Source organism: Arachis ipaensis, chromosome B3 (assembly GCF_059453495.1).
Source record: "Arachis ipaensis isolate K30076 ecotype BB chromosome B3, ASM5945349v1, whole genome shotgun sequence".
In the NCBI taxonomy this organism is placed as follows: Eukaryota; Viridiplantae; Streptophyta; class Magnoliopsida; order Fabales; family Fabaceae; genus Arachis; species Arachis ipaensis.
In genome coordinates this window covers 61,959,700-61,983,093 of record NC_142438.1, presented here as the reverse complement: position 1 = coordinate 61,983,093, position 23,394 = coordinate 61,959,700, and the positions used below count along the sequence as shown (strand labels likewise).

General features: G+C 40.8%; 1 non-coding gene across 1 annotated transcript; it reads left to right on the top strand.

Moving 5' to 3' along the window:
* The first annotated feature begins 22,308 nt into the window (after window positions 1-22,308).
* On the top strand, window positions 22,309-22,416 carry LOC148570848 (small nucleolar RNA R71). Its single transcript, XR_015908492.1, has one exon. It is a non-coding gene; the product is annotated as a small nucleolar RNA R71 (small nucleolar RNA).
* The last annotated feature ends 978 nt before the right edge of the window (window positions 22,417-23,394 follow it).

The window sequence follows — 23,394 nt, the reverse complement described above, 5'->3', positions numbered from 1 at the left end:
TTTATAGAAATTGGTAATTGATGCAGAAATCCACTTCCGGGGCCCACTTGGTGTGTGCTTGGGCTGAGCATTGAGCTTTACACGTGTAGAGGCTTCTCTCGGAGTTGAACGCCAGTTTGTAACCTGTTCCTGGTGTTTAACTCCACTTTGCAACCTGTTTCTAGCATTTAACTCCAGAATTCAGCATGGAACTGGCGTTGAATGCCAGTTTGCGTCATCTAAACTTGGGCAAAGTATGGACTATTATATAGTGCTAGAAAGCCCTGGATGTCTACTTTCCAACACAATTGAGAGCGCACCATTTGGAGTTCTGTAGCTCCAAAAAATCCACTTTGAGTGCAGGGAGGTCAGAATCCAACAGCATCTGCAGTCTTTCTTCAACCTCTGAATCTGATTTTTGCTCAAGTCCCTTAATTTCAGCCAGAAAATACCTAAAATCACAGAAAAACACACAAACTCATAGTAAAGTCCAGAAATGTGATTTTTATTTAAAAACTAATAAAAATATACTAAAAACTAACTAAATTATACTGAAAACTATGTAAAAACAATGCCAAAAAGCGTATAAATTATCCGCTCATGGCTCCTTCAGTGTCCTCCTCCTTTCATGGCTCCTTGCCTTGACATCTCATCCTAAAAAAGAATAGAGTAGGTATAATTAGAATCATAGGGGAAGTAACATAAAAGGGTAAGGGAGGGAGCAAATAAGCATCTAATTGAGGAAGTGTACATAGTGGTTTGGAATACACACAACGGCCGGTTAAAGTGGCATCCACACAATCAAAAAGTAAGAATGAGTTCCTCAATTAAATGGCCTAAGATGCAAGTAAGAGATAAGCAATATTTAAGCACATGCAAACTTAGGCAACTATAATAAGATTGAATTGAATGTAGGACCATTGGATGTTGAGGTTGTGAAGTGAAAGATCAAGATTGATACAAAATAGCACAACAAACAATAACTAATGCAATGATGAAGAGAACTACCTATTCATCCTTAAGAATAATCAACTAATCACATGGGAAGGTGCTTGCTACAAAAAGTGACAAGTCTTGATAAGAATCAAGTCAAGTCAGCTCAAACAAATGCAAAGCATTAATAAGGAGCAAATACCTTGTGATTTGATTATATTGACTTAAAAATCATGATGAACAAGCAATCCAATTCAATTCACTAAATTCAATGTGTACTTGTTAAAAGTTGCACCAAATAAGAGACAAAAACTCAATTCTAAGTCAATTTGGTGCTAGCAACTCAAAGCATTAAACAAGTACATTGTTGAAATTATAACCATTCAACGGTGCACGATTCTTAATTAGAATACTAAACAAGGATATAGTTCAACACACATGGTCGCGACAACACATGCATTAAACAAAAAGTTCATTCAGGCATTATGTCAAACACATGGAGTACAGTGCACATATTCATCAATTCAAGTCAAAATTTCAAGCATCAACAACCCATAAGTTAAAAGTTGAACACTTGCATGTAACAAATAGACAATTAAACAAATCTAAGCTAAATTACCAAAGTCAAATAAAGAAAATAGAGAGCAAGCAACTAAACATAACAAATAAGATTAAAACAAGAAAAGTGAGAAGTTAAAGTATGGAAAAGAAAAAGATAGGGAACAGTGGCACTTGTAATAGCCACTGCGAGGCTCACCGCGACGGGGCTTCGCCGGAGAAGAGAAGAGAAGAAAGAAGAAATAAAAAATAAAAGAAAGAAAGAAATAGAGAATAGAGAAAAGACCTGTGCGGACGCACGGGACGAAGAGAGGGGGTATGCGTGCGCACCGCAGCGTGTGAGCACTGAGAGCAGAACTTGTAACGCGTCCTGTGCGGGCGCAGAAGAAGGTGTGCGCGCGCATAGAAGAGAAAGGTGGGGGCGTTCGATCGCACAAGAGGTGCGGCCGCTGCAACCAGAGGAGTTTGTTCACGCTGCGCGGGCGCACAAGGTGCGTGCGCTCGCACGTGAGGTTTTTTTTTGTAAGAAAGATGACGTGTGCGGCCGCAGGCATGGTGTGCGGTCGCACAGAAGGAAAAAAGATGGTGGTGTGCACACACACAAGCCATGCGCGTGCTGCGGACAGATAGAGTTTTTAGGTGCGTGCGGGCGCACATTGCTAGCGGACGCACAGGAACTGGAAAACAGGGGAGCGGTGTGCACGCACGGGTCTGTGTGGACGCATAGGACTCTATTCCTGCAACGAAAATTTTGGCTCTAAGGCACTAAACTTGATGTCCAAAATAGGTTTTCAAGCCCCAAAACATCATAAAACTCCACAAACACATTATTTCACCCAAAATTAACTAACAAACATCAAAAATAAACTAACCAACCCACCAACATAACCAATTTATTCATGAAATAAAAGCTAAAAGAGAGAAAGTTAGAAGGATATTACCATGGTGGGGTGTCTCCCACCTAGCACTTTGGTTTTAAGTCCTCAAGTTGGACTTTTGAGTGAAGCTAGTGTCATGGTGGCTTATGCTTCCACTCATCCTTGAGTTGCCACCCATGTTTGTTCTTCAAGAATCCTCCGGGATCCCAAACGAAGTTCATTAAGCTCCAAAGCATCCTCAAGCAAACGATTGGGGTCCATAATTGATTGTTGTAGAGTTGTATGCCCGGATCCTACACTTTGGTTTCTCTATCATCCTCTTGTTGACCTTCACTTGTCTCCTTGGATGAACAACCTCTCCAAGCACCCACTTGAATGTTAGACTCCTCCAAATTGGACCTTGCACCACTTGTTCCTTGAACTCCATTGCCAACCAACATCCAATCCTTCACTATTTAACACTCCAAGAAGCACCTTGAGTTGATAATCCGTTTTCAAGAGAGCAAATTGATGTGGGCCTATGAAGCTCATTGAAGAAATTGTCACCCACTCAATTTGTCCTTGGGTTGGAGTTATCCTATTAAGCTCTTGCATGTATGCCTCCACTTCTTGGATGATCACCTCTTCCTCACCACCCTTTTCAAGCTCTCCCATATCCCTCTCAAACTCAAGAGTGGGAGGCTCCTCAAGATCATTGAGGGGGTTGACCAAGGTAGACAAAAAATCATTGATGATGCAATCCACTTCTTGATCAAACTCCCTTAACTCTCCATTTACCTCTTCCGGTTCACTACCCTACCTTCTTCCTCATGTTGCAACTCTTGTTCTAGCTTTTCTTCTTTCCCTTGAGGCTCTATGTTCTCCTCCTCACTACACTCCTTTGTTGCTCCTCCACCTTCTTCAAGGGGGATGTCTTGAATGGTTGAGTGTAGTGAGGCCAAGCGGTTCACCACTTCGGCTATGGTAGCAACGAACTCCCATTGTGTCCTTCGGAACCCTTCTTGCTCTTGAAAGAATGCTTGAAGGTCTTGTTGTTCTTGGGGCAAGGGTTAGAAAACTTCATATTGAGGTGGAAGAGAATGTTCAAAAGTTGGGAGGAAGGTTGTATATGTGGGAGGTGTGTCATGTGGATGAGGGTATTGAGGTGGTGTATAAGGGTATGGTTCATATGGTTGGTAACAAGGTGTATAGACATTTTGGTTCCGTGGAGGTGTATAGGGTGGTGCTTGAGGGTTTGGTGGTTGAGGGTTGGGTATGGGGTATCTCTCATATCCTTGGACTTGATATTCGTATAGGGGAGGGTGTGGGTTGTTGTAGTATAAGAGAGTGTTTGCGATGAGTGTGGCTCATTGGTGGACGAAATTGTGATTCACACTTTTCACAACTCTGCACAACTAACCAGCAAGTACACTGGGTCATCCAAGTAATATCTTACGTAAGTAAGGGTCGATCCCATGGAGATTGTCGGCTTGAAGCAAGCTATGGTCATCTTGTAAATCTTAGTCAGGCAGATTCAATTGGTTATAAGGTTTTGATAATTAAAAGATAAATAAAACATAAAATAAGATAAAGATACTTATGTAATTCATTGGTGGGAATTTCAAATAAGCGTTTGGAGATGCTTTGTTACTTCTGAACCTCTGCTTTCCTATTGCCTTCTTCCAATCATGCGTGCTCCCTTCCATGGCAAGATGTATGATCCTCTCGGATGAAAAATACCAGGTACGATCTCTGTACGGCTAATCAACTGTCAGATTTCTCATCTCGGAAGAGAAATACCATGTACAGCTACCGCACGGCTAATCATCTGTTGGTTCCCGTTAGCGTCGGAATAGGATCTCTCTATCCTTTTGCACACTGTCACTGTGCCCAACATTCACAGGTTTGAAGCTCATCACAGTCATCCCTTCCCAGATCCTACTCGGAATACCACAGACAAGGTTTAGACTTTTCGGATCTCAGGAATGCTGCCAATGGTTCTAGCCTATACCACGAAGGTTCTAATCTCAGATTCAGATGCTATGTTGTCAGGAGAGACGATGTGAATCGTTGATTAGAAACCCAAGAGAATATACTCTGGCTGTCGTCCAAGGACTACGTTGAACATCATGTAGACCGCTTGTGGTTGTCAGGCACACGGGTCTTGGCTAAGCGAGTAACGAAGATAGTGGGTGATTGTCACGGGTCACCCCTTCATTCTGACTTAACTAAATTAAGTACAAGAGTATATCTTGGAGAAGAAGTAGGCGTGAATTGAAGGAAAAACAATAGTACTTGCATTAATTCATGAAGAACAGTAGAGCTCCACACCTTAATCTATGAGGTGTAGAAACTCCACCGTAAAAAATACATAAGTGAAAATAGTCTAGGCATGGCCGTGAAGCCAGCCTCCAAAGGAGGTTCCAAGATTTAAAAGTTACATTAGATGATCAAAAGATATAAAATAAATCTCTAAAAGTAGTTTTCATACTAAACTAGTAACCTAGGTTTACAGAAAATGAGTAACTAAGTGCAGATGATGCAAAAATCCACTTCCGAGACCCACTTGGTGTGTGCTTGGGCTGAGCATTGAAGCTTTCACGTGCATAGGCTGTTCTTGGAGTTAAACGCCAGCTTGGGTGCCAGTTTGGGCATTTAACTCCAGTTCTGGTGCCAGTTTGGGCGTTTTACACCAGAAAGTTGTTGTCTGGCTTTGAACGCCAGTTTGGGCTATCAAATTCCAGGCAAAGTATAGACTATTAGATATTTCTGGAAAGCCCAAGATGTCTACTTTCCAATGCAATTGAGATCGTGCCAATTGGGCTTCTGTCGCCCCAGAAAATCCACTTCGACTGGAGAAGGGTCAGATCTAACAACATCTGCAGTCCTTTTTCAGCCTCTGAATCAAATTTTTGCTCAGGTCCCTCAATTTCAGCCAGAAAATACCTAAAATCACAGAAAAACACACAAATTCATAGTAAAGTCCAGAAATATAATTTTTGAATAAAAACTAATAAAAATATAATAAAAAGTAGCTAAAACATACTAAAAACTATGTAAAAACAATGCCAAAAAGGGTATAAATTATCCGCTCATCACAACACCAAACTTAAATTGTTGCTTGTCCCCAAGCAACTAAAATCAAAATAGGATAAAAAAGAAGATAAAATACAATAAATCTCAAATATCAATGAATCTCAGTTACAATTAGATGAGCGGGGCTAGTGGCTTTTTGCTTCTGAATAGTTTTGGCATCTCACTTTATCCTTTGAAGTTCAGAATGATTGGCATCCATAGGAACTCAGAATTCAGATAGTGTTATTGATTCTCCTAGTTTAGTATGTTGATTCTTGAACACAGCTACTTTATGAGTCTTGGCCGTGACCCTAAGCATTTTGTTTTCCAGTATTACCACCGGATACATAAATGCCACAGACACATAACTGGGTGAACTTTTTCAGATTGTAACTTAGCTTTGCTAAAGTCCCCAGTTAGAGGTGCCCAGAGCTCTTAAGCACACTCTTTTTACTTTGGACCACGACTTTAACCGCTCAGTCTCAAGTTTTTCACTTGACACCTTGATGAGCGGATATGTTATACGCTTTTTGGGGTTAATTTCATATAGTTTTGAGTATGTTCTAGTTAGTTTTTAGTCTATTTTCATTAGTTTTTAGGAAAAATTCATATTTCTGGACTTTACTATGAGTTGTGTGTTTTTCTGTAATTTCAGGTATTTTTCTGACTGAAATTGAAGGAGCTGAGCAAAAATCTGATTCAGGCTGAAAAAGGACTGCTGATGCTGTTGGATTCTGACCTCCCTGCACTCAAAGTGGATTTTCTGGAGCTACAGAACTCGAAATGGCATGCTTCCAATTGCGTTGGAAAGTCGACATCTAGGGCTTTCCAGAAATATATAATAGTCCATACTTTGCACAAGAATGGACAACGTAAACTGGCGTTCAACGCCAGTCCTCTGCCCAATTTTGGCGTCCAGCGCCAGAAAAGGATCAAAAGCTAGAGTTGAACGCCCAAAATGGCATAAAAACTGGCGTTCAACTCCACAAATGGCCTCTGCACCTGAATTACTTAAGTCTCAGCCCAACACACACCAAGTGGGCCCCAGAAGTGGATCTCTGCATCATCCATCATAGTTTACTCATTTTTTGTAAACCTAGGCTACTAGTTTAGTATTTAAACAACTTTTAGAGACTTATTTTGGACCTCATGACATTTTAGATCAAAACTTTGTATTCTCTGACGGCATGAGTTTCTAAACCCCATTGTTGGGGGTGAGGAGCTCTGCTGTGTCTCGATGAATTAATGCAAGTATTTCTGTTTTCCATTCAAACACGCTTGTTCCTATCTAAGATGTTCATTCGCGCTTAACTGTGATGAAGGTGATGATCCGTGACATTCATCACCTTCCTCAAACCATGAACATGAGCCTGACAACCACCTCCGTTCTATATCCGATTGAATGAGTATCTCTTAGATTCTTTAATCAGAATCTCCGTGGTATAAGCTAGAACTGATGGCGGCATTCATGAGAATCCGGAAAGTCTAAACCTTGTCTGTGGTATTCCGAGTAGGATTCAAGGATTGAATGACTGTGATGAGCTTCAAACTCCTGAAGGCTGGGCGTTGGTGACAGACGCAAAAAGATAGTAAATCCTATTCCAACCGGATCGAGAACCAACCGGTGATTAGCCGTGCTGTGACAGAGCGCGTGAGCGTAGTTTTCACTGGAAGGATGGAAGGTAGCCATTGACAACGGTGATCCACCAACACACAGCTTGCCATAGGAGGACGTGCGTGCGTGAACAACAAGACAGAGGAAAGCAGAGATTCAGAAGACAAAGCATCTCCAAAACTCCAACATATTCTCCATTACTGCAAACAAGTAACCTTTAATCCATGCTCTCTTGTTTATTTGTAATTCAACTGATAAACATAATTGACTTCCTAACTAAGATTTACAGGATAACCATAGATTGCTTCAAACCAACAATCTCCGTGGGATTCGACCCTTACTCACGTAAGGTATTACTTGGACGACCCAGTGCACTTGCTGGTTAGTGGTACGAGTTGTGAAAAGTGTGATTCACAATTTGTGCACCAAGTTTTTGGCGCCGTTGCCGGGGATTGTTCGTGTTTGAACAACTGACGGATTATTTTGTTGCTTAGATTAGGAAAAATTTCTTTTTTTTTTGTTTAGAGTCTCTTATTATTGTCGTGTTAAAATTTTAGAATCCTTATTTTCTTTTTAAAAATAGTTTTCAAAAATAATTTCTCTATTAGATCCTGTGCCAAACTTTAAGTTTGGTGTTCTTTCTTCGTGTTCTTGAGTTTTCCTTGTGACTTGATCTTAAAATTTTTAAGTTTGGTGTTCCTTGGTGTTTTCCCTCCAAAATTTTCGAAAATAGGGAGCATTAGATCTAAAAATTTTAAATCTTGTGCTATCTTATTGTTTTTCTCTTTCCTCTTAAAAATCAAAAATATCTTTTCTCTCTTTTTTTTAAAAACAAATTTTCGAAATATATTTCTAAAATTCAGATTTTTTATTTCAAAATTTAAAACTTTTTTTTTTCAAAATCATCATATCCTTTTCAAAACTTCCTAACCACTTTCTCTTTCCTCAGTTTTTCGAAAATCTTCACTCAATTTTTATTTATTCTATTTTAATTTATTTCATTTTCGAAATAAATATATAAATAAATAAATAAAAATATTTTTCCTATTTTACATCATCTCCCTTTCTCCATCATGGATCTAAGTGGAAATGAACAGTCCAGGAGGACTCTGGGGTCATATTCAAACCCCTCTACTGCTTCATATGGGAGTAGTATCTGCATACCCTCTATTGGAGTCAGTAGGTTTGAGTTGAATCCTCAGCTCATTATCATGGTGCAGCAAAGCTGCCAGTATTCCAGTCTTCCACAGGAAGAACCTACAGAGTTTCTGGCACAATTTTTACAAATTGCTGACACAGTACATGATAAAGAAATAGATCAGAATGTCTACGGACTATTACTGTTTCCATTTGCTGTAAAAGATCAAGCTAAGAGGTGGTTAAATACATGGAAACAGTTGACAGAAAAATTCCTGAATCAGTACTTTCCCCCAAAACGGATGACACAGCTAAGGATGGACATCCAAGGCTTTAAACAAGGAGATAATAAATCTCTTTATGATGCCTGGGAGAGATACAGAGAGATGCTACGAAAATGCCCCTCTGAAATGTTTTCAGAGTGGGTTCAGTTAGACATCTTCTATTATGGGCTTGCAGAAGGAGCTCAGATGTCTCTTGATTACTCGGCTGGTGGATCTATCCAAATGAGAAAGACAATTGAAGAGGCTCAAGAGCTCATTGATACAGTTGCCAGGAATCAGCATCTGTACCTAAGCAGCAACCCTTCCATGAATGAAGAGGTTAAAACAGTAACTGCTGAACTCAGTCTTGTAAAACAAGCTGCTGAATTCAATCACCAATTGGACTTTCTAACAAAGCAGCTAGCCGAATTTAAAGATAGGTTACAAGAGACAAGGATGGCTAATATACATATGGACGAACAGTTCAAGCAAACAAAGCAGCAGCTGTCAAAGCAAATAGCAGAGGAATGCCAAGCAGTTCAACTAAGAAGTGGGAAAACATTAAATACCCCACCTCAAGGCAGCAAAAAGCTAAGAAATGAGCAAACCACCCAAAATTCACCTGAGGACAGTAAGACCCTAGGGAAAAATAATTTTGGCGCTAAAACGCCAGAAAATTGGTGGAAGGCTGGCGCTGAACGCCCAGACCATGGCCAAAACTGGCGTTCAACGCCAGAAATACAGCAGGACTGGCGTTCAACACCAGAAATGGGCAAGGATCTGGCGTTGAACGCCCAAAATGGGCAGGATCTGGCGCTGAACGCCCAGAAAGAGCACAGTTCTGGCGTTCAGACGCCAGGAGCAGACAAGGAGCTGGCGTCCAGTTTCACTCCAGCTTCTAACTCATGCACTCAAGTGCCCAGTGAGGGATCAGACACACACAAATGCTGATAACAACCCCTCTAAAAAGGCTTCTTCAACCACTTCTGTAGGCAATAAACCTGCAGCAACTAAGGTTGAAGAATATAAAGCCAAGATACCTTATCCTCAAAAACTCCGAAAAGAGGAGCAGGATAAGCAATTTTCTCGCTTTGCAGATTACCTCAGGACTCTTGAAATAAAGATTCCATTTGCAGAAGCACTTGAGCAAATACCTTCTTATGCCAAGTTCATGAAAGAGATCTTGAGTCATAAGAAGGATTGGAGAGAAACAGAAAGAATTCTCCTCACTGAAGAATGCAGTGCAGTCATTCTGAAGAGCTTTCCTGAAAAGCTTAAAGACCCTGGGAGCTTTCTGATACCATGCATATTAGAAGATAATTGCACCAAGACAGCTTTATGCGATCTTGGGGCAAGCATCAACCTAATACCTGCATCCACTATCAGGAAGCTTGGCCTAACTGAAGAAGTTAAACCAACCCGGATATGTCTCCAACTTGCTGATGGTTCCACTAAATACCCATCAGGCATGATTGAGGACATGATTGTCAGAGTTGGGCCATTCGCCTTTCCCACTGACTTTGTTGTGCTGGAAATGGAGGAGCACAAGAGTGCTACTCTCATTCTAGGAAGACCCTTCCTAGCAACTGGATGATCCCTCATTGACGTCCAACAGGGGGAAATAACCCTGAGAGTCAACGATGATGAGTTCAAGTTGAACGCTGTCAAAGCCATGCAGCATCCAGACACATCAACAGACTGCATGAAAGTTGATCTTATTGACTCTTTGGTAGAAGAGATCAACATGGCTGAGAGTCTCGAATCAGAGTTGGAAGACATCTTTAAAGATGTTCAGCCTGATTTGGAGGATTCAGGGGACATGAAAGAGCCTCTGAACTTTCTTCTGAAAGAGGAAAAACCTCCTAAACCCGAGCTCAAGCCACTACCACCATCCTTGAAATATGCATTTCTGGGAGAAGGTGACACTCTTCCAGTGATCATAAGCTCTGCTTTAAATTCACAGGAAGAGGAAGCACTTATTCAAGTGCTAAGGACACACAAGACAGCTCTTGGGTGGTCCATAGGTGACCTTAAGGGCATAAGCCCAGCTAGATGCATGCACAAAATTCTCTTGGAGGATAATGCCAAACCAGTGGTTCAACCACAGAGGCGGCTAAATCCAGCCATGAAGGAAGTGGTGCAGAAAGAGGTCACCAAGTTACTAAAGGCTGGGATTATTTATCCTATTTCTGATAGCCCCTGGGTGAGCCCTGTTCAAGTCGTCCCAAAAAAGGGAGGCATGACAGTGATTCATAATGAAAAAAATGAACTGGTTCCTACAAGAACAGTTACGGGGTGGCGCATGTGTATTGACTACAGAAGGCTCAATACAGCCACCAGAAAGGATCATTTTCCTTTACCATTCATAGACCAGATGCTAGAAAGACTAGCAGGTCATGATTATTACTGCTTTTTGGATGGCTACTCAGGTTATAACCAGATTGTAGTAGATCCCCAGGATCAAGAGAAAACAGCATTCACATGTCCATCCGGAGTGTTTGCTTATAGAAGGATGCCATTTGGGCTATGTAATACGCCTGCAACCTTCCAGAGATGCATGCTCTCTATTTTCTCTGACATGGTGGAAAATTTTATGGAAGTCTTCATGGATGACTTCTCAGTATATGGAGACTCATTCAGCTCCTGTCTTGAGCACCTGAAACTTGTTCTGAAAAGATGCCAATAAACCAACCTAGTTTTAAACTGGGAAAAGTGTCACTTCATGGTGACTGAAGGAATTGTTCTTGGGCATAAAATCTCAAACAAGGGAATAGAGGTGGATCAAGCAAAAATAGAGGTAATTGAAAAATTACCACCACCTGCCAATGTTAAGGCAATCAGAAGCTTTCTGGGGCATGCAGGATTCTATAGGAGGTTTATAAAGGATTTTTCAAAAATCGCAAAACCTCTAAGCAATCTGCTAGCTGCTGACACGCCATTTGTGTTTGACACAAAGTGCCTGCAGGCGTTTGAAATGCTGAAAGCTAAGCTGGTCACAGCACCAGTCATTTTTGCACCAGACTGGACATTACCATTTGAGCTAATGTGTGATGCCAGTGATCATGCCATTGGTGCAGTATTGGGACAGAGGCATGACAAGCTTCTGCATGTCATTTATTATGCCAGTCGCGTTCTAAATGATGCCCAGAAAAATTACACAACCACAGAAAAAGAACTACTTGCAGTGGTTTACGCCATTGACAAGTTCAGATCATACTTAGTAGGATCAAAAGTGATTGTGTATACTGACCTTGCTGCTCTTAAATATCTACTCACAAAGCAGGATTCAAAACCCAGGCTCATCAGATGGGTATTGCTTCTGCAAGAGTTTGATATAGAAATAAGAGACAGAAAAGGGACAGAGAACCAAGTGGCTGATCATCTGTCCCGGATAGAGCCAGTGGAAGGGACGTCCCTCCCTTCTCTTGAGATCTCTGAGACGTTTCCTGATGAGCATTTATTCGCCATTCAGGAAGCACCATGGTTTGCCGATATTGCAAACTATAAAGCTGCAAGGTTCATACCCAAGGAGTACAACAGGATACAAAAGAAGAAATTAATTACTAATGCAAAGTACTACTTGTGGGATGAACCTTATCTCTTTAAGAGATGTACAGACGGAATTATCCGTAGGTGTGTGCCTAGAGAAGAAGCACAGAGGATCCTGTGGCATTACCACGGATCTCAATATGGAGGCCATTTCGGAGGTGAGCAAACAGCCACCAAGGTCCTCCAATGTGGCTTCTATTGGCCCACACTCTATAAAGATTTCCGAGAGTTTGTACGTAATTGTGACAGTTGCCAAAGAGCTGGTAACCTGCCTCATGGTTACGCCATGCCTCAACAAGGAATCTTGGAAATTGAGTTGTTTGATGTATGGGGAATTGACTTCATGGGACCTTTCCCACCATCATACTCAAACACTTATATTCTGGTGGCAGTTGACTATGTATCAAAATGGGTTGAGGCTATTGCCACACCCACCAATGATACTAAAACAGTGCTGAAGTTCCTCCAGAAACATATCTTTAGCAGGTTTGGTGTCCCTAGAGTACTAATCAGTGATGGGGGCACTCACTTCTGCAATAAACAGCTTTACTCTGCCATGGTTTTGTATGGAATTCGCCACAAGGTGGCCACTCCATATCAACCACAAACCAATGGGCAAGCTGAAATCTCTAACAGAGAATTAAAGAGAATCCTGGAACGGACAGTAAATACCCGTAGAAAGGATTGGGCACGGAGCCTGGATGATGCTCTGTGGGCTTACAGGACAGCATTCAAGACCCCCATAGGGATATTTCCATACCAACTCGTGTATGGTAAGGCATGTCACCTGCCCGTGGAACTGGAACATAAGGCCTACTGGGCAACCAGATTCCTAAACTTTGATGCCAAATTAGCAGGAGAAAAACGATTGCTCCAGCTAAATGAGCTAGAGGAATTCAGATTCACAGCTTTCGAAAATGCCAAGTTTTATAAAGAAAAATAAAAAAAGTGGCATGACAGAAAGCTGTCATCTAGAATCTTTGAACCAGGACAGAAGGTCCTGTTGTTTAACTCTAGACTCAGGCTATTCCCCGGGAAACTGAAATCCTGATGGAGGGGACCATACGTGATTTCAAGTGTGTCACCATATGGTTATGTGGAGCTTTAAGATATTGATTCTGATAAGAAGTTCATTGTCAATGGACAGAGAATCAAGCATTATCTTGAAGGCAACATTGAGCAAGAATGCTCAAGGCTGAAGCTAGATTAAAAGCTCAGCAAGGTCCAGCTAAAGACAATAAAGAAGCGGTTGTTGGGAGGCAACCCAGCCATGGGGCAACAATCCTCTAAGCATTTTTGCCCTATTTCTATTTTTATTTTTTATTTGTTTATATAGAGTTCATTGATAGCAAGGTAAATAATCATTTACAGAAGACCTCGGCACACAAAACAGAGAAAAAGATCTCACTAGCAAGAAAACGCCAGTAAAAGTGCATTTTGGGCGTTCAACGCCCAAAATGGGCATCCACTGGGCGCTGAACGCCAGTGATGGTAGCAGCTGGGCGTTCAACACCAGAAAGGGGCACCCACTGGGCGTTGAGCGCCAGTAATGGCAGCAGCTGGGCGTTGAACGCCCAGGAGAGCAGCATTTGGGTGCTGAACGCCCAAAACAGGCAGTGTTTGGGCGTTCAAACGCCAGGACAGCAGGGAGGAGCCAAATTCATTTTTCCACACGTATTTCCATTTTAATTTCAAATTTTATGTTTCAATGCATGATTTTTACATGAACATGTTAAGAACCCTGATTTCTAAAATCCTTAATTTCTAAAAATCCCTCTTTCCAAATTCAATCCAAACTCTTTTCAAAACTTTTCTGAAAACAAATCTATCTTTTTCACTCAAAAATCTTTTCAACTAATCCATATCTTTTTCAAATCTCCATATTATCTTTTTCAAAATTCAGATTTATCTTTTTCAAAAATCTATCATATCTTTTCAAAATTAAACTATATCTTCTATCTTATCTTTTTCAACTTAATCTTCTTATCTTATCTTTTCCAAATTCTCAAAAAAACCCACCCCCCATCCCTTTAAATTTGGGTTCGGCCTCCCCCCTCCTTCATCAACAATTGCACCTAGCTCTCCTTCTATCCCTCTCCTTTCTTTTCTTTTGCTTGAGGACAAGCAACAGTTTAAGTTTGGTGTGTTTATCCGAGATCACTAAGATCATGGCTCCTAAAGGAAAACAACCCACTCCAAGAGGCAAGAAAGAGAGCGTTCCAAAACCACTTTGGAATCAAGGGAAGTTCTTATCTAAAGAACATTCAGACCATTATCTTAAAGTAATGGGTCTGAGATCAGTGATCCCGGAAGTTAGATTCGATCTGAAAGAAGATGAATATCTGGAGATCCAGGAGCAAATTCGAATCAGGAACTGGGAAGTCCTAGCTAATCCTGAAATGAAAGTGGGACGGAACATGGTCCAGGAGTTCTATGCTAATATGTGGCAGACTGACAAGCAAAAACTATCTGGAACTGCCTTCTATGAATTTCGGACCATGGTCAGAGGGAAGATTGTTCATACCACCCCTGACAAGATCAGAGAGATCTTAAAGCTACCTCAGCTAAAGGATGATCCAGACTCCTTCAACAGGAAGATGATGAGAGCAGACATTGACTTGGATAAGATTCTAGAGGACATATGTATCCCTGGAGCCAGGTGGACCACCAACACAAAGGGTGTCCCAAATCAACTCAAGAGAGAGGATCTCAAACCAGTCGCCAGAGGATGGCTGGACTTCATTGGGCGTTCTCTGTTGCCTACTAGCAACCGTTCTGAAGTCACAGTTAAAAGAGCAGTGATGATCCATTGCATCATGATGGGAAAGGAAGTGGAGGTTCATCAGTTGATTTCAACTGAACTCTACAAGATTGCTAACAAAAATTCAAAAGAGGCCAGGTTGGCTTATCCAAACGTGATTTCTCTACTCTGCAAGGACGCTGGAGTAAGGATGGGAATAACTGAGTATATCCTAATTGAAAAGCCAATCACCAAAGCATCAATGGAAAAACAACAAGCACATGAGGATCCCATCAAGAAGAGAGCACAGGAATTCCTCCCAGAGATCCCTCAAGCTGAATACTGGGAGTATCTTGAGATGTCCGTTACCAAGATACGGAAAGCTATGGAGCAAATAATAAAAGAACAGAAGAAACACAGTCAAATGCTGACCTATATGTTTAAAGAACAAGAGGAGCAAGGGCGTGACTTAAGGGAATTGAAGCGCCAAAAGTCTTCTCTTGTAGGACCAAGCACCCCAATGATCAGAGGAACCCCCGTTCCCTCAGAATAAAGGTTGTTAATTTCCAATTTCCGCCTTAACTCTGTGACAGTGTCCTTATAGAAGTTTACCTTAGGAGTCACATAGTAGTAATTAGTATCTATTTGATTTTATCTCCAATTAAGCTATAGTTTATTTTTCTCATCATCAGCAAACATGAATAAAGTAGTAGATCTTTTGAATAAGAGGCAATAAAATTTTGAGTTTTAATAAGAGAAATTCTAATTAGTTAAATGTGGTGGCAATGCTTTCTGTCTTCTGAATGAATGCTTGAACAGTGCATATGTCTTTTGAATTTGTTGCTTAAGACTGTTAAATATGTTGGCTCTTGAAAGAATGATGAACATGAGACATGTTATTGATAATCTGAAAAATCATAAAAATGATTCTTGAAGCAAGAAAAAGCAGCAAAGAACAAAGCTTGCAGAAAAAAAAAAGCGAAAAAAATATAGAAAGAAAAAGAAAAAGCAAGCAGAAAGAGCCAATAGCCCTTAAAACCAAAAGGCAAGGGTAATGAAAAGGATCCCAAGGCTTTGAGCATCAGTGGATAGGAGGGCCACGAAGGAATAAAATCCTGGCCTAAGCGGCTAAACCAAGCTGTCCCTAACCATGTGCTTGTGGCGTGAAGGTGTCAAGTGAAAACTTGAGACTGAGCGGTTAAAGTCAAGGTCCCAGCAAAAAGAAGAGTGTGCTTAAGAACCCTGGACACCTCTAACTGGGGACTTGAGCAAAGCTGAGTCACAATCTGAAAAGGTTCACCCAATTATGTGTCTGTGGCATTTATGTATCCGGTGGTAATACTGGAAAACAAAGTGCTTAGGGCCACGGCCAAGACTCATAAAGAAGCTGTGTTCAAGAATCATCACGCTGAACTAAGAGAATCAATAACACTATCTGAATTCTGAGTTCCTATAGATGCCAATCACTCTGAGCTTCAATGGATAAAGTGAGATGCCAAAACTGTTCAGAAGCAAAAAGCTACTAGTCCCGCTCATCTAATTAGAATCTGAGCTTCAATCAAAAACTCTGAGATATTATTGCTTCTCAACCTATTAGTCTTCTATTTTATTTGTCTAGTTGCTTGAGGACAAGCAACAGTTTAAGTTTGGTGTTGTGATGAGCGGATATTTTATACGCTTTTTGGGGTTAATTTCATATAGTTTTGAGTATGTTCTAGTTAGTTTTTAGTCTATTTTCATTAGTTTTTAGGAAAAATTCATATTTCTGGACTTTACTATGAGTTGTGTGTTTTTCTGTAATTTCAGGTATTTTTCTGACTGAAATTGAAGGAGCTGAGCAAAAATCTGATTCAGGCTGAAAAAGGACTGCTGATGCTGTTGGATTCTGACCTCCCTGCACTCAAAGTGGATTTTCTGGAGCTACAGAACTCGAAATGGCATGCTTCCAATTGCGTTGGAAAGTCGACATCCACGGCTTTCCAGAAATATATAATAGTCCATACTTTGCACAAGAATAGACAACGTAAACTGGCGTTCAACGCCGGTCCTCTGCCCAATTCTGGCGTCCAGCGCCAGAAAAGGATCAAAAGCTGGAGTTGAACGCCCAAAATGGCATAAAAACTGGCGTTCAACTCCACAAATGGCCTCTGCACGTGAATTACTTAAGTCTCAGCCCAACACACCAAGTGGGCCCCAGAAGTGGATCTCTGCATCATCCATCATAGTTTACTCATTTTTTGTAAACCTAGGCTACTAGTTTAGTATTTAAACAACTTTTAGAGACTTATTTTGGACCTCATGACATTTTAGATCAAAACTTTGTATTCTCTGACGGCATGAGTCTCTAAACCCCATTGTTGGGGGTGAGGAGCTCTGCTGTGTCTCGATGAATTAATGCAAGTATTTCTGTTTTCCATTCAAACACGCTTGTTCCTATCTAAGATGTTCATTCGCGCTTAACTGTGATGAAGGTGATGATCCGTGACATTCATCACCTTCCTCAAACCATGAACATGTGCCTGACAACCACCTCCGTTCTATATCCGATTGAATGAGTATCTCTTAGATTCCTTAATCAGAATCTCCGTGGTATAAGCTAGAACTGATGGCGGCATTCATGAGAATCCGGAAAGTCTAAACCTTGTCTGTGGTATTCCGAGTAGGATTCAAGGATTGAATGACTGTGATGAGCTTCAAACTCCTGAAGGCTGGGCGTTGGTGACAGACGCAAAAGGATAGTAAATCCTATTCCAACCGGATCGAGAACCAACCGGTGATTAGCCGTGCTTTGACAGAGCGCGTGAGCGTAGTTTTCACTGGAAGGATGGAAGGTAGCCATTGACAACGGTGATCCACCAACACACAGCTTGCCATAGGAGGACGTGCGTGCGTGAACAAGAAGACAGAGGAAAGCAGAGATTCAGAAGACAAAGCATCTCCAAAACTCCAACATATTCTCCATTACTACAAACAAGTAACCTTTAATCCATGCTCTCTTGTTTATTTGTAATTCAACTGATAAACATAATTGACTTCCTAACTAAGATTTACAGGATAACCATAGATTGCTTCAAACCAACAATCTCCGTGGGATTCGACCCTTACTCACGTAAGGTATTACTTGGACGACCCAGTGCACTTGCTGGTTAGTGGTACGAGTTGTGAAAAGTGTGATTCACAATTTGTGCACCACACCTTCACGCCACAAGCACATGGTTAGGGACAGCTTGATTTAGCCGCTTAGGCCATGATTTTATTCCTTTGGGCCATCCTATCCATTAATGCTCAAAGCCTTGGATCCTTTTTACCCTTGCCTTTTGGTTTAAAGGGCTATTAGCTTTTTCTGCTTGCTTTTTCTTTTTTCTTTCTTTTACTTTATTTTATTTTTTTTCGCCATTTTTTTCGCAAGCTTTGTGTTTTTCACTGCTTTTTCTTGCTTCAAGAATCCGTTTTTGATTTTTCAGATCATCAATAACATTTCTCGTTTTTCATTATTCTTTCAAGAGCCAACAATTTTAACATTCATAAACAACAATATAAAAAATATGCACTGTTCAAGCATTCATTCAGAAAACAAAAAGTATTGCCACCACATCAAAATAATTAGATTATTTTCAAGATATAATTCAAAATTCATGTACTTCTTTTTCATTTTCAGAAAACATTTTTCATTTAAGAAAGGTGAAGGATTCATAGGACATTCATAACTTTAAGACATAGACACTAGACACTAATGATCATGTAATAAAGACACAAACATAGATAAAACATAAAGCATAGAAATCGAAAAAAGAAAAATAAGAACAAGGAAATTAAAGAACGGGTCCACCTTAGTGAGGGCGGCTAGTTCTTCTTCTTGAAGATCCTATGGAGTGCTTGAGCTCCTCTATGTCTCTTCCTTGCCTTTGTTGCTCCTCTCTCATGGACTTTTGGTCCTCTCTTATTTCATGAAGGATGATGGAGTGCTCTTGGTGCTCCACTCTTAGTTGCTCCATGTTAGAACTCAATTCTCCTAAAGAGGTGTTGAGTTGCTCCCAATAGTTATGTGGAGGAAAGTGCATCCCTTGAGGCATTTCAGGGAATTCATGATGAGAAATTTCTTCATGCTCTTGTTGACGTCCATAAGTGAGCTCTCTTGTTTGCTCCATCCTCTTTTTAGTAATGGGCTAGTCCTCTTCAATAAGGATGTCTTCCTCTATGACAACTCCAGCTAAATTGCATAGGTGACAGATGAGATGAGGAAAGGCTAACCTTGCCAAAGTGGAAGGCTTGTTAGCCACCTTGTATAGTTCTAGAGATATGATCTCATGAACTTCTACTTTCTCTCCAATCATGATACTATGGATCATGATAGCCCGGTCTACAGTAACTTCAGACCGGTTGCTAGTAGGAATGATAGAGCATTTTATGAACTCCAGCTATCCCCTAGCCACGGGTTTGAGGTCAGGCCTTCTCAATTGAACCGGCTTGCCTCTTGAGTCTCTCTTCTATTGAGCTCCTTCCACACAGATGTCTATTAGAACTTGGTCTAACCTTTGATCAAAGTTGACTCTTCTAGTGAAAGGATGAGGATCTTCTCTCATTATTGGCAAGTTGAATGCCAACCTTACAGTTTCTGGACTGAAATCCAGGTATTTTCCCCGAACCATTGTGAGCCAATTCTTTGGGTTCGGGTTCACACTGTGATCATGGTTCTTAGTGATCCATGCATTAGCATAGAACTCTTGAACCATTAAGATTCTGACTTGTTGGATGGGGTTGGTGAGAGTTTCCAACCTCTTCTTCGAATCCCACGTCGGATCTCTGGATATTCACTCTTTTTGAGCATGAAGGGGACCTCGGGGATCACCTTTTTCTTGGGCACAACTTCATAAAAGTGGTCTTGATGCACTTTTGAGATGAATCTCTCCATCTCCCATGACTCAGAGGTGGAAGTAATTGCCTTCCCTTTCCTCTTTCTAGAGGTTTCTCTGGCCTTAGGTGCCATTAATGGTTGTGGAAAAAAAAGCAGAGCTTTTTCCACACCAAACTTAAAAGTTTTGCTCATCCTCGAGCAAAAGAAGAGAGAAATAAGGAGAAGAGGAAGAAATGGAGGAGATAGGGGGAGGAGTGGATTCGGCCAAGGGGGTTTAAGTGTGTAAGATGTGTGAAAATAAAGGTGGTAAGGAGGGGTATTTATAGGGTAAGAGAGAGAGGGAATTCGTGTATGAGGGGTTGGGTTTGGGAGGGAAATGGTTTGAATTTGAATGGTGAGGTAGGTGGGGTTTTATGATGGATGGATGTGAGTGGTGAAGAGATTATGGGGAGGAGGGTAGGATTTGATAGGTGAATGGTGTTTGGAGAAGAGTGTTATGGAAAGATGTGAAGAGGAGAGAAGAAGAGGTGGGATAGGTGGGGATCCTGTGGGGTCCACAAATCCTGAGGTGTCAAGAAATTCGAGTCCCTGTACCATTATGGCATTTAAACACCCTTTGTGTGCCAATTCTGGCATTTAACGCTAGCTCTGCTACCTTTTCTGGTGTAAAACGACGGGCTGATGCCCCCTTTCTGGCATTTAACGCCCATCAGACACCCTTTTCTGGTGTTAAACGCCAGTCTGTCTGCCAATTCTGGCATTTAACGCCAGCCAGACACCAGACACCTTTTTCTGGCGTTTAACGCCAGTCTGGCTGCCAATTCTAGTGTTTAACACCCAGAATGCTGCAAGACTGGGCGTTAAATGCCCATTCTGCTTTCCTTGCTAGCGTTTAAACGCCAGTAAGCTTGTCCTCCAGGGTGTGCTGTTTTTGATGCTATTTTTTATTCTGCTTTAATTCTGCAGCTATTTTTATGTCTTCACATGATCATCTACGTAAAGAAAACATAACATGACAATGGAGAACAAAATAAATATAATTAAATAACATTAGGTTGCCTCCCAATAAGCGCTTCTTTAATGTCAATAGCTTGACAGTGAGCTCTTAGAGAGCTTCACAGAGACTCAGAGCTTAATGGTGGCCTCCCAACACTAAACTTAGAGGTTGAGTGAGGGAGCTCTGTTTGACTCTGTATTGAGAGAAGCTTTTCATGCTTCCTCTCCATGGTTACAGAAGAAGATCCTTGAGCCTTAAACACAAGGTAGTCCTTATTCACTTGAAGGACCAACTCTCCTCTATCCACATCAATCACAACTTTTGCTATGGCTAGGAAGAGTCTTCCAAGGATAATAGATTCATCCTCATCCTTCTCAGTGTCTAGGATTATGAAATCAGCAGGGATGTACAGGCCTTCAACCTTCACTAAGACATCCTCTACAAGTCCATAAGCCTGTTTCATTGATCTGTCTGCCATATCTAGTGAGATTCTTACAGCTTGTACCACAAAGATCCCTAGTTTTTCCATTACCGAGAGTGGCATGAGGTTTATTCCTGACCCCAGGTCACATAGAGCCTTTTCAAAGGTCGTGGTGCCTATGGTACAAGGTATTAAGAACTTTCCGGGATCTGGTTTCTTCTGAGGTAATTTTAGTTGAACCAAAGCATTCAGTTCATTGATGAGCAGTGGAGGTTCATCCTTCCAAGTCTCATTACCAAATAACTTGGCATTCAGCTTCATGATTACTCCTAGATACTGAGCAACTTGCCCTTCAACAATATCATCATCCTCTTCAGAGGAAGAATACTCATCAGAGCTCATGAATGGCCACAATAAGTTCAGTGGAATCTCTATGGTCTCTGTATGAGCCTCAGATTCCTTTGGTTCCTCATTAGGAAACTCCTTAGTGGTCAGTGGACGTCCATTGAGGTCTTCCTCACTGGAAATCACTGCCTTTCCCTCCTCTACAGGTTCGGCCATGTTGGGTATATTGATGGCCTTGCACTCTCTCTTTGGATTCTCTTCGGTATTGCTTGGGAGAGTACTAGGAGGGAGTTCAGTAACTCTTTTACTCAGCTGACCCACTTGTGCCTCCAAATTTCTAATGGAGGACCTTGTTTCAGTCATGAAACTGAGAGTGGTCTTAGATAGATCAAAGACTATGGTTGCTAAGTCTGAGAGACTCTGCTTAGAATTCTCTATCTGTTGCTGAGAAGATGATAGAAAAGGCTTGCTATTGCCAAACCTATTTCTCCCACCATTATTATTATTGAAGCCTTGATTAGGCTTCTACTGATCCTTCCATGAGAAATTTGGATGATTTCTCCATGAAGGGTTATAGGTGTTTCCATAGGATTCTCCCATGTAATTCACCTCTTCCATTCCAGGATTCTCAGGGTCATAAGCTTCTCCTTCGGATGAAGCTTCTTTAGTACTGCCGGATGCAGCTTGCATTCCAATCAGATTCTAAGAAATCATGTTGACTTGCTGAGTCAATATTTTATTTTGAGCCAATATGGTTTTCAGAGTATCAATCTCAAGAACTCCTTTCTTCTGAGTCATCCCATTATTCAGAGGATTTCTTTCAGAAGTATACATGAACTGGTTATTTGCAACCATCTTAATGAGTTCCTGGGCTTCTGTAGGCATTTTCTTTAGATGAAGAGATCCACCAGCAGAGTGGACAAATGACATCTTGGACAATTCAGACAGACCATCATAGAATATACATAAGATGCTCCATTCTGAAAGCATGTCAGAAGGACACCTTCTGATCAATTGCTTGTATCTTTCCCAAGCTTCATAGAGGGATTCACCTTCCTTCTGTCTGAAGGTTTGGACTTCCACTCTAAGCTTGCTCAACTTTTGAGGTGGAAAGAACTTGGCCAAGAAAGCATTGACCAACTTTCCCCAAGAGTTCAGGATTTCTTTAGGTTGTGAGTCCAACCATGTCCTAGCTCTGTCTCTTACAGCAAAAGGGAAAAGCATAAGTCTGTAGACCTCAGGATTAACCCCATTGGTCTTAACAATGTCATAGATTTGCAAGAATTCAGCTAAAAACTGATGAGGATCTTCCAATGGAAGTCCATGAAACTTGCAATTCTGTTGTATTAGAGAAACTAATTGAGGCTTAAGCTCAAAATTGTTTGCTCCAATTACAGGAATTAAGATGCTTCTTCCATAGAAGTCAGAAGTTGGTGCAGTAAAGTCACCAAGCATCTTCCTTGCATCTCCACCATTGTTGTTGTTTTCGGTTGCCATGTCTTCTTCTTTTTCGAAAATTTCTGTAAGGTCCTCTCCAGAGTGTTGTGCTTTAGCTTCTCTTAGCTTCCTTTTCAGAGTCCTTTCAGGTTTAGGATTAGCTTCAACAAGAATGTCCTTATCATTGTTCCTGCTCATATGAAAAAGAAGAGAACAGAAAAGAAGAGAAATCCTCTATGTCACAATATAGAGATTCCTTTATGTGAGTAGAAGAGTGGAAGAATAGAAAAATGAGGTAGAGAGAGAATGAGAAGAATTCGAACACAGAGAGAGGGAGGGGGTTTGAATTTTAAGAAGAAGAGAAGTGTTAGTAATTAAATAAAATAAATAAAAAGAGATGAAAGAGGGAGAGAATTCGAATATTAATTATAAGAAAAGAAAAATATTTTTGTTTTTATTTTAATTATAAGTTAGAATTTGAAATTTAAGAAAAGAAATAAAATAAAATTAGAATTTAAAACAATTAGTTAATTAAAAAAGAATTTTGAAAAAGAGCTTAGTGATTTTCAAAAATGATGAGAGAGAAAAGTAGTTAGGTGGTTTTGGAAAAGATAAGAAATAGTAAACTTTTTA